The sequence below is a fragment of the Glossina fuscipes genome, unplaced genomic scaffold (assembly GCF_014805625.2).
Source record: "Glossina fuscipes isolate IAEA_lab_2018 unplaced genomic scaffold, Yale_Gfus_2 150, whole genome shotgun sequence".
Taxonomy (NCBI): Eukaryota; Metazoa; Arthropoda; class Insecta; order Diptera; family Glossinidae; genus Glossina; species Glossina fuscipes.
In genome coordinates, this window is record NW_023998493.1 from 458,972 (window position 1) to 474,202 (window position 15,231).

The following is a 15,231-nucleotide window of genomic DNA, read 5'->3' on the forward strand; positions in this document are numbered from 1 at the left end:
GCCGAAAGAGAATGAAACACGTGTTGTGGGAAGTACTCTTAGAAATTCATTTTATTACATGAGCAAAATATTGAAGAGATAAAGGAAGAAATTGTTGGTAGACGATGAACTTAAGCGTTACCTTATTGCCATACTGCCAATTAAAACCGTCTGTAGATAAATTCTAGTTTCAGATTTACATATCCGGTAAATCGTGAACACTTAATTTTTCGAAAATCGGTTAAATTGGAATAAAAGTTCGTCGGTACCAAAAAAGGATTTATAAATAAACTAAAGTGTCTGAGCATGAGATCGTGTGCAGTTACTTAGAAAATACTGCAAAATCGTAACAAAACATTATTTAGAATTTAAGCGATATTTATGGATGCTATACACGGTGGACATATCGAATGAATGCATCTTTGGTTTATTTTCACAACCAAATACAACAAAAAACAAGCGCAAATTCTCTGCAGAACTACTATTTTGGATAGGTGAGTGCAGAGAATTCCTATTAAAAAGTTGTAACTTGGTTTATGCGAATAGGAGAACGGCTATCAAAAACATTACGTAGATGAACGGACGGACATGCTTAAATCGATTCCGTATTTGGCGCTCATCAATATGGCGCTCGTCATAATGTATAAACTTTATAGAAGCTGAAGTCTGAAGCTTACATTTGGATGTTGCAAGCATAATGACCAAATGAGTATACCACCATCCTTTGGCGGTGATAACAGAATGGGGAGATTAAGAAAGAAAATAAAAAAGGATTCCAAAGGCAACGCCAAGGTAACAAGAGTTTCTTTATGTTGCTTTAAAAAAATTATAGAGTATATCGCACCAGACTTAAGCAATACTTTCTTAACACTTTCCGGTGATTTTTTTACCTTTCCAGTACAGTCAAAATTACTAATATAACCTGTTTTTTTTTTAATAAAACGTATAATTGTAAAATAATGCGATATTCATCATAACAGAATGAAGTTTTGCTCAAATACCGAATACAGAATCTATAACCAAAAATACAACTTCTGTGTCATAATAGTGGAAATTATTTTTCTGTTATTCATACCAGAAGTCCACTAAGCAGAGCATCAAGCATACAATGAATGAGTTTTTACTCAAATTCTGCGTTCTTTCTACTATCATAACAGATTTTTATTATCCCGAATTCGGTAAGTGTAGTGTACAAGTCGAATATAAATTTTTGCGTCTTTTTTTCTCAATTTTTTTATTTGAGCACATATCGGTTTTCTTTCTTAAAATTGTACTCTATGTATCTATGTTAATTAAAGCCCAAATAGATGAGTACAAGAGAATACAAAGGTTATTCCTCGCTAGAGAATACAGGGCTCATTCCATTCTATTTTACTTTAATTCTGTTTATCCAGTTTTTTTTTTAAATTTTTTTTTATTTTATTACATTACGTCCAATACTTATGTAAGGGTATATTAGGTTTGTTTGAATGTATGCAACGCCTAGCAAGACTTGAGATAAACTCACCTTTTCTATACTGATCGATTTACAAAATGATTCCGAATAGATGAGATCGATTATCCTCTCTCTGTCTTGCTCTGTTATGTGCAACGTATAAGACGCAATTTTTGAGATACAGTAAAAGTTCCTTATTCGCGGGAAATACGTGCCGTGGGGGATACGTGCCGCGGGAGATACATGCCGCGAATAAGAAACTTTGACTGTATTACGTTGAACTTTAGTATACTAACGTGTTTCGGCCGAACGACAACCGCTATTGAAAATGGTTTGGATCGGATCACATTTTAGTCCATTTCCGCATCCATTCTATTTTGAAAACGTCTAGTGTAGATAAGCATGGGATGGTGTAGGATATTTAACAGTGGACTTTAGCCCACTATAGTGTTTTCACTTATTTTACTTTTATCTAATTTTCTTAGTCATTTTTTAATATTAAATTCTCCTTCCGTTTGTGCGAACCAGAACGATGACATACCATGAAGTGTTTATATTGCCAAGAAATTAAGTTTTCAAGTCGCTTTGAGCATTTCTGCATATCCAACTGTCATATCTGCGATGTTTTCTTCGGACATAAGGGGTTGCCCAAAACGAGGTCGAAATGTTATATGATCTTAATGGCCATAGATCTGATTTGATCCAAATCTAATTGATGGATAAAAAATTGAAAATTTACCGTCTGCTGAAGACTAGCGTAGTAAAAGCATTATCTGGAGACCGGACCGTGATCTTTTAATTTGTATTAAAATAATTTGTATTTATTTTGTACGTTTCAATTAAAATCTAAATTGTAAAAAATTGAACCCATTATATCATTAATTTTCTTTAACATTCAATAACTTGTGTGTTATATATATATATATATATATATATACACAATAATATCGAAACATAAATGTTTGCCTGTGTAAGTGCGTATATAAAAACACGCACTCGTCTTACACGCACATATACGTATATATAGATAAACAAATGCAGTTATAAAGTTTAGTTAGTTTACCTCAGCCATATGCTAAAGTAGTAGTAGCCGTTGTTGTTTTAGTTTTTGTTGCTATTCTTGTCGAGATGATGATTTCGTGTACATTTAGGCCCAGTTACGTGATGTAACAAGTAACGGTGGTGGCGAACGCTATAACAGACTCTTAGCCACACTTAACACATAGACATGAGTGCTTCTGATGATTTCGATAGTGATGCTGAAAACAAGCAGCGTAAGAGGAAGCGGTAACAAACAACCATAGCAGTCGGTAGTAGTAATAATAGAATAGTAGCAATGGTAATGTAGTAGTAGCAGTAGTTTGTTTCTTATGAGAAATGTGGCAAATAAACCGGCAAAACTAAAAAAAACCAAAGCTTAACAAATGGTATTAACTATAAGAACAAGAAAAAACAAACAAATGAAGCAAATAGTGAAATAAATAAATGTCTACTAAATAGAAGGAAAAAAAAAAACAGGTTAACTTGAGTACATCTCTGTACAGGTTTTTGCGGCGCGGTGTTCTGCTGCTGTTTTTCACTTCACTTATAAAGTTTTTCTAAATGTTATAGAATTTTTCTAAAGAGCAGAGTAAAAGCCAGAAGAAAAAAAAAAAAATGGTAATAAAAGGCAAACTGATTATTTCGACACCATTAGTTGAGTTTAATGATTCAACATTATCTTGCAATTAGACCAAATACCAGAAGGCCGCCTGTCTATAAGAGGAAGATTACCACTTACCTTTTCGTTTTCCTATTCTATCCGTACAAGAAAGCATACTTAGCGAGAGCAAGATATATACATAAAAAGAGAGAGTGAGAGAGTGTTAGCTGGGTGGATGGAGAGAAAGAAAGAGAAGCACGCAAATCGAGTAGTAGAGAGCGAAAAGAATCTTTAGCGCTTACCATACTATACTGTTGTTTACTTAGAGTGATAGGAATACATTGATACCATGTTGCATGCAAATTATGGTAATTTGCTTCCGTCTAGGGTCGTGTTGTTGCATACCAAATGATATCAACACAACAGCCCCCATTGGCTATAAACAAATGTTTATTTAAGCTGGCTATGCAGCACTTTTTTCTTGGCTACTACTTGCCGTTCGCTTGATAGTGATGGCGATGCTAGGTGATGATGATGAAGATGATGATGATGATGATGACGATGATTGTGGTGATGGCGGTGATGACGATGTCGATATAAATAATCTAAGAATAAATGCAAGTGTGCATGTATATATGACTATATGTGTACGTGTACATCTGAAACCTATACTCGTGCCAAAAACGTGACCTAAACAGCCTTAAATATACACTTGCGCTGGCGCTGGCTCACCACATCTATGGCTAGCAAATCAAGCAACTCAACTCAAATGAAGCTTCAAGCCTTAAAGTTATTTGCACGGTTACAGACTTAGCTAAGTGAGTATACTATGGCACAGTGAAGCATAATCACAGCCACCCGCAACCCATACGCAGAGTTAACGTGCTCGAGCAGTACAATTCTTGAGATCCGTTACATTAGTTTGTGTTGCTCTATTCTCTGCTATTAGCCAGACCTGATGGCAAATTGAAATTTCTTCTACAGCTCACAGTTTAATGTGCTTATATTATTATTATACTTTACGCGTTGGTCAGTTTTTATGTTGGCGAGTTGAATTAATTTCCATCGTTCCATATTCTTTCTTTGCTTACTTTATAATTTCAATTTAACTTTAAAGAAGACTAAGCATAAGGTTTTACTTAAGTTAAAGAAAATTCTTCCTTAAGAAAAGTCTTTCATAGTCCTCTACTAGGCGTTTATGGATGGCGAAAAAAAGACTACCTCATCAAATCGCAAGAATAATGTCTGCTTTCAAAGAAAAGGCAAAAGATTATTCTTACAGGAATATCGCGAAGCATATTAGCACAAAACATTAATACAGATGACGTAATACCATCAGGACTTACCAAATTACTATACATTATTCTTGTCTTAGGTTGTAAAAATTTCATCATCAGGAAGGCGGATATTCGAAATGACAATTGCACTTCGCACGTATAGGATATATTAGGACCATAATAAAATAAAGAGTGCGTTACAAGGGGTGCATTTCAGTTAACCCGTAATTGGGGTATAGAGTCCAGAATGCTAAGTTCAAAGTTTCCTGAATTTAAGTTCAAATTTATGACCCACCCCGCGTATTCCCTAGATCTAGCCTGCAAACGCCAGCATCTGTTTGCAAAGCTGTAAACAATGGTTCAGTGGAAGATAATTGCACTCAATCATGAGATTATTGTCAAAGCTTAAACTTATTTTGGAAAAACATTCTTTAGAAAAGGACACCGAAAGAGAGGTGCACCGGACTGAATAAATCACTTTTTGTTAATAAGAAAAGACGATCGAAGCGAAAAACTTGTACTAATTCTCATAGTCCGGATATAATTATTGACAACGTATTATTTTAAAAGGTATCTTTCATTTCTCTAGTAGGATTAACTGGATATGATTAGCTAAACATTATTTGGTGCAGGAACTTTTGGAAACAATTCACAGGAAATGCTTTAAGTAGAGTTTTTAACAACTTGCTGGTGAGTTAAATCAAAAAGTCAGATTATGGAAGAAGACAGGATAAAAAGAAATGTACAAATTAACTAATGGAGTAAGCTTTTCAGTAACTCAACTTACAAGCCAATCGTTTACCGCTTATTTGTATCGTTACAGAACAATTTTATTGAATGCTTCATTTGTTTCTTATGAAAATCTTACGAAAAATATTCGATTTTTTCATTGTCTTGAAAGTAAATCAAGGAATATCTTTCTTGCCTTGTGATATATTGTACCTGGTAATTAACAATTAAAAACAAATGATGTTTTAGTCAAAACAAAATCTTCAATGATGGTCAATATTGGAAGAAGCTTGCGACACTCTTCGGAAAAATGTGGCAGATTGAATGTTGTTAACTAATCAATTCAACGCAACATTCATAATGCCTTTTACCTAATCCTAATTGTTCCTGATTTCGATTTATTGCAACCAATGAAAAATGGTTCAAACACTTAGCTTTTGTGCACATATCACTATAAGCTATCACATTCTTCAAGTGCCTCAACTCCTTGTTATCTTCTGGACGCTATAGTTTCATCCCAAGCATGATGAAAATTGTGGAAGCCTTGATTCAAGTTACGATAAGATAGTGGGGTTTGTAAATCAAAAAAGAATGCAAAATATTCTCGCTTTCTGCTGAAATATTGTAGTCAATCCGGCATCTATCAACAAGATGGACTTGCATCAATATAAACAAAGTCAATAAAAACCTATTCAATTACGTTAATAGCTAAAACTTCCATCTAACAAATATTGGTGAGAATTTTTTCTTGCTATAAATGAGTTACAGATAAAAAGATCAGATTACGTTTTATCTATAGTTGTCATTTCGCCAAAAATTGAGTTATCCACTTTCAAAATGAACGGCTCATATATCGCTTGGATCGGACGTATGATTATGATTATTTGCCATTTTGATAAACGATAAAATTTGCCATTTTAGTATTTGTCAATAAAAATCGACAAACAATGGTATTTTGGCATACAAAGTGAACGCGGAAAACTTGAATGTGATGGGACTTCTTTTTGAATCTACTCCCATACAAACCGGCTTACAAGAAATAAATCTTTATATAATGACTTGCCACAAAAAGTTGCTCTGTTCAATTTGCAATATTTTTCAGACCTCCTAACAAGTAAGTAAGGGTTGTCGCGATATTTCAATTTATCACATCATATTTCGACAAGATTGGACTTTTTTTAGGACTCTCTCATAAACAAAGATTCTAGTGATAGGTAAGGTTTTATGCGATCACAAGAAAAGTCTTAGTTTAGCTATTTAATGGCGAAAATCCATGGGGAAGTGCAGTAGGTAGGAAATTAATTCAAGCAAACGAAATTTATTTTGGCTTAGATTGGTTCTATATATACCCTTTCTTTCCTTTTCTCATTTGTTTTGTTTTCAGTTTTCTTTGAATTGGTTTACAGCATCATTTCTCACTTGTTTAATGTTACAAAATTAATCTCAATTTACTCGCTTGATCGTTGGGCACTTAATCATTGTTACGGTTGTTGTTGTTGTTGTTGTTGGTGTTGTTCTTGTTGTTCTTGATATACATCTTGGAACATATCTTGATCTTATATGTTTGCCATATATGCTTCCAAACAAACAAACAAACAACCAAACATTTATATTCGATGCTTCTAAGAAATGAATACAAAAAATGATTGATTTGAAATCCACACATATTTCTTGGCAAAGAATGTTTTCCTTTAACAAACGAAAGCAATTAAGAGTATTTACGTATAATTGTAAATGGAAGAGTGAATCGGAAAAAGTCACGGCAAGGAAAGGAAAGGTAAATAAATGGAAAGCAAAGAATTTCAATTGTTATTGTCAACCATGTGAAATGATTTCTATAAAGGAAGCAAAAAAGTTTTCAAATGATCTTTAAAAACGTTTTACGGCCTCCTATAAAGTCAATCAAATGTGAAACAGGTCTTGTGATAAAAATGCTAGAAAACCAAAAAAGGATGAGTTGTCAGTAAATGTTTAGAAAATGACCGTCATCACAACACAAACACACATACGCAATATCATTATTATCTTGAATCATAATCATCAAGTTTACTCGTCATTTTTAGCCTCATCATCGTCATTCCTATTATCATTATATTGATACGATATATCGGATCGGCTGCATAAGCTAGGTTGTTAGAGTCTTTACACAAAACTAAGCGTCATAAGATTGTTGACTGCAGCCTAATAAACTTGATGCAGCTCTTTAAAAACAACACCAACAACAACGCACAAATACGCTTATGCGCGCACACACAGACAGACACACATAAAAACACGTTCATGTGCACGTACTTACATACATATATGCGCTTACATCTATCTGAAATATATTGATTTCTTCTAGCGTTCATATATATTATAACCCAGCACAACTGGAGCGGATATACTGTTGTCCGCTAAAAAAAAAAAAAAACTTTTACGTTCAAATATATATGCTTTTCTCAGTCTCTACAAATCATTTACGAATTGTTTTGCGAAAACTATTTAAAATGTCAACAAATGGTTTCGTAAAGACGTTGTTCGTCTCTACTCGACTAACTACATGCGTCTAGCTAAAAATGATTTTGCTTTTATTTCGTTTAGTACGCTATTTTCATAATTTGATATAATTCATATATTTAAGCTAAAGATCAAAATTAAAGAGCGATATAAAAACAATATTTAAAATTTTTTTTTTTTTTTTTTTTTTTTTTTTTATATATATATATATTTATTTTAGTAATGCATACAAATTTGAGCTGGAGAGCTATTTAAAAAGCACATGGACTTAAACAACGTACAGAGAAGGATCAACATGACTACCTTTACGTCCGTCTGTTAAGATTACGACTATGATCCCAAATTTCTATCTACTATAATGCTCATTAGGCCAGATCCGAAAGTCATCTAAAGCGTAACAAAAAATACAAATTCATATAAAATATGCGGTGAAAAAAAAAAGATTTTTAGATTTAGGTTTAAATTAACATATCGGCATGAATGGATCAAAAATACTGCATAAGTCAATGATGAATATAAGGCAAAAAGATTCGGCCTAAGCTGAATATAATTTCTTTCGTGTTTTAGATATTTTAAGATTCATAAATTTCAAATAATTATCTCCACATATAATAAATATGCGCAGAGAAAAAGAGCAAGAAAAGATAATAATTGTAATTTAATACTTATAAATATTTCTCCTGGCGTTAAATTGTCAATGTTTGAGAAAAAATATTAAAATAATTTTCTCTTTAAAAGTGGTTACAAAGATTCAATCTTGGGAATTTCTACATTTTATATAGCGAAGGATGCATTAATTATACCGATCACCTAAGGATGAAGGGAATATTAATTTTATCAAAACGTTTGCAGCATGCAGAAGGAAGCTTCAGAACCTCTATAAACTATATACAATATATTCTTGATCGTCAGAAAATTGTTCATCGGTTTAAGCATACCGCCCTGTCCGTCTATGCAACGTTTGTTGGCAATATTCTCCTGATTGGAAATATTACGAAGGCTGTATTACAAAAAAAGGAAAAAATGATGTTTACTCATAACTCATTACTCACAAACTATAGCCGATAATGTTAGGCAAACTTGAACATACATGCTCTGGAGGATGCTATAATACCTGGACAAAGATGAAACAACGAACAGCCACGCCTATTCAATATTGTCCCACGTCGGATTTTCATTTTTTTGCAAAACCTCTTTAACGCCCAGAAGGAAGCTTCCAAAACCTCGTAAAATGCATACCTTCTTGAGCAGTATATGTCTCGGCACGCACCTAAGCTTGTTCGCCTACCCATCTCTCGGTCTGTCCAAATGTGTTGTTGCTGGGATAAACAATCTCCTGTTCGCAAAAATTTCGTCTACAACTTGTAAACTTGTAAAGAAATTTGAAAATGATCCGAAAGTATGGAAATTTAGTTTCTGTTTCTTTTTTTTTTTTTGTTTTAATTTCTTTTAGGATAACGGTAATGTATATATAAAAGAGTCACCCACAGCTTAATTTAATTTTAACACTTGTTTTAGCATTTCTGACTATAGGTATAGTCAGAAATACATCACGCAACTAAGCATCTGTCCTTCTTTCTACCTATCTTCTCATTTATTCGTTCACTTCTCTATCCGCCTACTTGTCTGTCTACCTATAAGAATTCTCCTCTATATACTAAAAGGAGCTATCCATCCGTTCGCTCTGTTTGTTGCCCACATGTCCTTTTTTCTATTAATCTACATAATTACCTATCTACACGTTTGGAAAGAAATGAGTACTAATCAGGATCATTTCATGTGAAAATCTGTTACGTATATACACGCATATGTGATTTCATGCTCTTTCCATTCACACCTTTATGCTTATGCTAATGACGCATAAACAGTGATTCGTTGCATTATTAATATCACTTTCCTTTAGAACAAAATTTTTTCAACTTTTTATCATTTATATGAAATTTTATTATAGAAACAACGTATATATATTTTATACATCTCTTAGATATGCATCCTATCCTATATAATGCATGTATTAATTGTTCCTACGAAAAATGAGAAAGTAATCGATTGTTGGATTGTATATTTGTTCAATGACATACATAAAATACATCTTCATTATTCGAATATTCCCTTTGCTATTGTAGAAGAAAAAAAGGATATCCTTGCACTCAAGGACGGCAACGCCATAGTCCTGAATGCGCAAGTGGTTTCGGATGCCAACGATCTAAATGCATCTCACCAAAGGAAGAAAGCGTATTACCAGCCAATTCCACCACAGGTTGCAGACCGTCGGTAGCGTCACGATAAGTTGGCGAGGCATTTGGAGCCAGGCCTCGGCTAACGAGTTAATATGGCTCGGCATAATCAGAGCAACAGATACAGCAACTTTGTCAACACGAGCAATAATCGGAAGCTTCCGACGTTTTAAAATCTGCAATAGAAGCGCGACGCGGAATTGGTTGAAGGATCTTTTCCTTTGCTCTCCTGACGATATCTTGCGATAGCCCGTCAATCCTTGACATTGAGAAAGTGAGCAGAGATCTGTTCTATCCAAACGTGCTTTCACATTGCACTTTTATAGGAACTCTATCTGACTTACTTTGCGGGCACTATAGACCGCCGTTAGAATTGTTACTGCATGATTTGTAATGTTTCGACAGAAGAATTACATTAGAACTTTTAAAGCAAATTTTGTTTTCCATTTTCCCTTTTAGTCGATCTATTCAATTTTTGACTCTGTATTCCAAAGAAATTTCACAATTCATATTTTCAATGCACTTTTTCGTTTACTGGGCTCCTTATGTAGATTATGCATATGTTTTCGCAAATATGTGACACATTTTTATATTTCTGAATAAAAAAAATTACGTGAATCAAAAACACATGCAATTGTGTTTAAAGTGCAATACATTTTTATATAAAATAATCTCAACATTGACTAATCAACGGTTGAATGATATTTCGAATCATTTACTCGATTTTCGCTACACAATTACGTACACATTCAATTTATTCGCCTCAAGTAAAACTCGGTTAAAAGAATCGCAATGTTTTTTTTTATTTTTTTTTATAAAATCCTCGGTTAGCCGCTTCAACGGTTCAAATTATTATTAGCTTTGCTATAAATTCATATAATTTAAAGCTTGAATATTATTAACAGCAACAATAACTTAATTTTAAAATAAAATACTAATGGGGCGGCAGATGAACAGGCAATTTCGACGAGTAGACGCTTTGATGTCGGAACGGACATACGGACAAAAGCAAGACATTATTAAAGTCATTTCGTTCAGCAACATCCACATCTCTGAAGTTAATACAGAAAAAAAAGGAAAGCTTACATCCTTTCTTTGATTCTCGGGTAAATACAACGAAATTATACAATAATTACTTTGCTTCTTCATGGCTTTAAGAATCTAAACTAACACATCACTCAGCAAGTGTTTATACGATACGGTGAGTAAAGTCAAAGACAAGCTTAACTTAGCTTACCATTCTAACAGCCTAAACAAACTAAGACGGGTTGAACAGACACACATACGTATGCATGGATAGGCAAAGATAGACAGTTGGGAGGGATGGATAGAAGGAGCAGTGTGCGAAAGACGAAAGGACGAATAGACAGATAGGATGGATGAAGGGTCGCAAAACCAAAGCCGGCTGGCTAAATGGGAAATCGGGCGAGTAGGTTGCCGGACGGATGGCTGGTTGGAAGCAAAGCCGGATGGTTCGATAAACAACCAAACGCATAAATTCACGGCTAGATGGAGAAATGAAAGGATGGGTGGGTAGATGAACGAACAAATTCTTTAGTGGTCGGCAAGACGAATGAAATTTGTTTTCAGCCGGACAAGTAGAAGAGTAATCAAACCACTGCTATAGCCCAAAACAAAGGAAGCGCATTTTTGACAATTTTTTCTTTTTGTGATCGAAGAAGTCGTTAAGCATATATTAGGTATACAAACTAGTTGTTTTATGAAACGTACATGACTTGTTAATTTTTCAGGGTATATTAAGTTAGTACGGACGTATTTAATTCAAAATCATTTTCTAAACCAATCCAAGCCTGTCTGTTCGTCTGATGATTGTCCAAGTATTTTTGTGTTGAAGCTGTAAGCTACGATTTTTCAGACAGTTTCTTGACATTTGATACACAGACGTATATTGGCCCAAGGACGAATGCTATTGGAAATGGTTCGCATCAATCCATTTTTTCAAAATATTGCAAATTTCACAAGTTGTCTGCAAAAGTGGATGGGTAATAGTGTTTCGACATACTAAATTGGTATGAAAACTTTGGACCCGCTCGAGAAATTTTTGGTGCCGATTGATATAACCGTTCCTACGGAAACTGAAGCTTTAAAGGGAGAAGGTGAAGGTAGAATTTTCAATATTTCATGGTGAAAATTAGCCCATAATAATAAATTAACAAAGAAATCTACCTTACCGAATTTGGGGCACGTAGGTCTATTTTTTTTTGATACTACCATATATAAGGATTCTCATGAAACGTAAATTTTTGTATGCCAAAAAAAAAAAATTGTTTATTTTTGAAAATTTGTTTACGGCGGTGAACAAACACAAGAGTCTATTACTTGCCCACACTCTACATAAGTTATCTCGCGAGTAGTAAGCTCTTCGGAAAAAGGCCTCATTTTTAACGATAGGAAAATTGGATTACATAGGTCTATTTTTTTTTTTTTGGACCCCAATGTCTATAGGCGCTATCGCGGAAAGCAAACTCTTGTATGGAGAAAAAATCGAACTTTCGAAACTGCGAACTTTCATGAAAATTATGGGTTTGTATGAAAATCATGTGTACTATGTGTGTAGCGAATAACTGCAGCCGGCGAAATGGTGTAAAGTATGTAATGGTCGGCGTTGCCCGAGTATAATGTTCTTATTTGTTTTTGTTTACATTGGTTTTAGCCCGATAAGAAGCGAAAGGCAACAGACAATTGTAGTGGATATTTCAAACAAAGCTTGAATTATATCAAAAGGCAGAGAGAATTTACCTCAACTCTTAACATTTAAGTATTAAAAAATAATTTTTTTTGTAACATTAAAAAAAAAAATTAAAGCACTGTAGGGCTTTACGATAAGCAGTGATGGTGATCGAGATTTAAATTCAGAAAAAAATCGCATTTAATCGAAAAAAATGTGTAAAAATTTTGAAAATATCGATTTTTGTATGCTTGGAAAGTATGTGAATGTAAAAGTTCAATTTTCTATTGTTAATTTAATAATGTTTAAATTAATTGATATATATACACGTTCCACTGCAGAATGTTAATTCAATGATGTCGTGAAAAATTGGAATGAGAAAGAATAAGAATTGTTATTGCAATGAGGCTTGCCGAAGATTATGTTGCGCGGAAAAACGCTTTTATGCTGTACCACAATTACGTTGCGAATATCAAATTTGTAGACGATTGAAAATTTTGCAATGGCCATAAACATATTTTCAATTTATTTTTCATTTAAGTCAATAAAAATCTGAAAATTAATTTTCTGCAAAATTAACAACGCTTTCCCTCTTATGTCAAACTTCGGATATCTATCGTTGCTTATCGCCTTTATTGATGGCTGAATTCAATTTATTTCAAGCTTTAGCTTAAAAAGCTTTTTATGGGAGGAGTGTGATGCGTTTTTACCTTTAAACTTAATTTCTATGCTCTATCTATGTTAGATGCGCGTGACAGATTTTTGCCATTTTTGTAAACAATACTTAAATATTTTTATCATGCGTCTAATGTTGTCTATGCGTAATGGGCAGAAAACTGAAAAAATCCAGATGTATTAAATATTTATGTTACTGCGATTATGTGGTTTTACCAATTTGACCCACTGCGTGCTATGATTTCCAATGTTTTTGCCGAATTTCTTTTCATAACTGCAAATAGAAGTATATTGCACACAAACAAAGCAAACAACAGACAGGCAAACCGACAAACATTTCTTTTAAAACAATTCAGTCTATGATGCTGATCAATAATAATTAGCTTTTATAGGATCCCTTAAAAATTTTTTTCAGAGATGCTACCAACATTTTGACAAAAGAATGAAATTTCAATCCCGGGTGGACGTGACCCATTTATTCTGCAGGACCACCCATAGGATATAAGCGCAAATTTATCTTTTTATATGATGTGTTTTATAAGTAACGAGACAAAATAACAACTTTTCTCTTTTTGAAAATACAGAGGACCTTAGGTTATGCTGTAGTGTGGCCGTGTCCTTTGAACGATTTGGATTAATTTCAACAAACATGCTTCCAGTATTTCTGCCGAATTGGAACCCGATAGATTCATATATGTTTTTAACGGCACAGGAGGCACAGACAGGCCAACGAATCGACAGGCGGTCATACTTAAATCGGATGAGAATTTGATGCTGGCTGTGTATATATATGTTCTCTATGGGGTCTCTGAAGTTTCCTTCTGAATGTTGCAAACGTTTTAATAAAGTTAACATATCCCCATTCCTCGATGGCAGGCATGAAATGAGCAAAAGTTATTTCATGCTATTATGTGTATCTTTTGCTAATTATACTGCAAGTTGGAGCCAGATAATAAACATAGATTATGCTGTGCTTTTAATTTAAGAAAGAAGAACAATAACACTAGAGAACACAAATAATAAGAGAAAAAGTATTGTAACAATTACATAATGCAACTAATTATTCCGGCATTTATTTGATTGCTGCATTAGTTTTAATTGCATTATACGCCAATGCAAATACAAATGCGTATATATTACATTTTTCAATTTATAAATAATTTCGTCATAATTAAAATTTATTTTTAATTCATTCATACGTTCTTACGCCTAAATGGCCGAGTCCCGGCTAATGGGTTCAAATCTCGAGAGCGGTAGAGTTTTTAATAAAGCCGGGAGCCTTCGATGCTAGTGCTTTAAGACTTAGAATTTATTCTCCGGCTAAATTTTTAATAATAATAACAATAATAATAATAATAATAATAATATTGGAAGGTACTGTCCTGAGGACGGATTCGTAATATTAAGAGTGATGAAGATTAATAAGCATTTAACCGTGAAAAAGCCCAACAAACTGAAGCAATAACAGTAAACAGCCTACTTTCATATGAGGAGACCCCGGAAAGCAAAAAGAAGGAAATTTGTCTGAACAAACAATGTGCCGTTGACAATAAGATACTAAAAAAATAGCAGGATATTCGAAAATCGGACTGACAGGCGCAATGTAGACACGCTTCCATCGTTATATTAGTCCGTTAGCTTCTTCTCTTCTCCATGCCTTAACAAAGTCTGAAGTAGATCTTGTCTTGCTAATAGAATACCCAATATGGAGGCTCAATTTTAGTGTGGAATCCAGCACAGAATAAAAAGTGGGAAGAGCAACCCAAGAGAAAAGCAACTATTTACGCGTGTTTAAACTATATGACATACGATTGATAAGGCACTAATCATTGAAGCATGACAAATCAGATCAATGTTGAGCACAGAGGTAATGGGGGTGGGTGTATTAATTTTTCGCATCATAAGATTTTCAGAAACTTGGCACACTATATAAGGTCATTAAAATATAAAAGAAATTACGTACGACCCCAACGAGTCCACTAACAAGCACCTAACGAGGCAAAGGCTTCGCGAAAAAGTAGAATTAAATAATATCAAAAACAAATAATATTGAGAACAAACCCACAGCA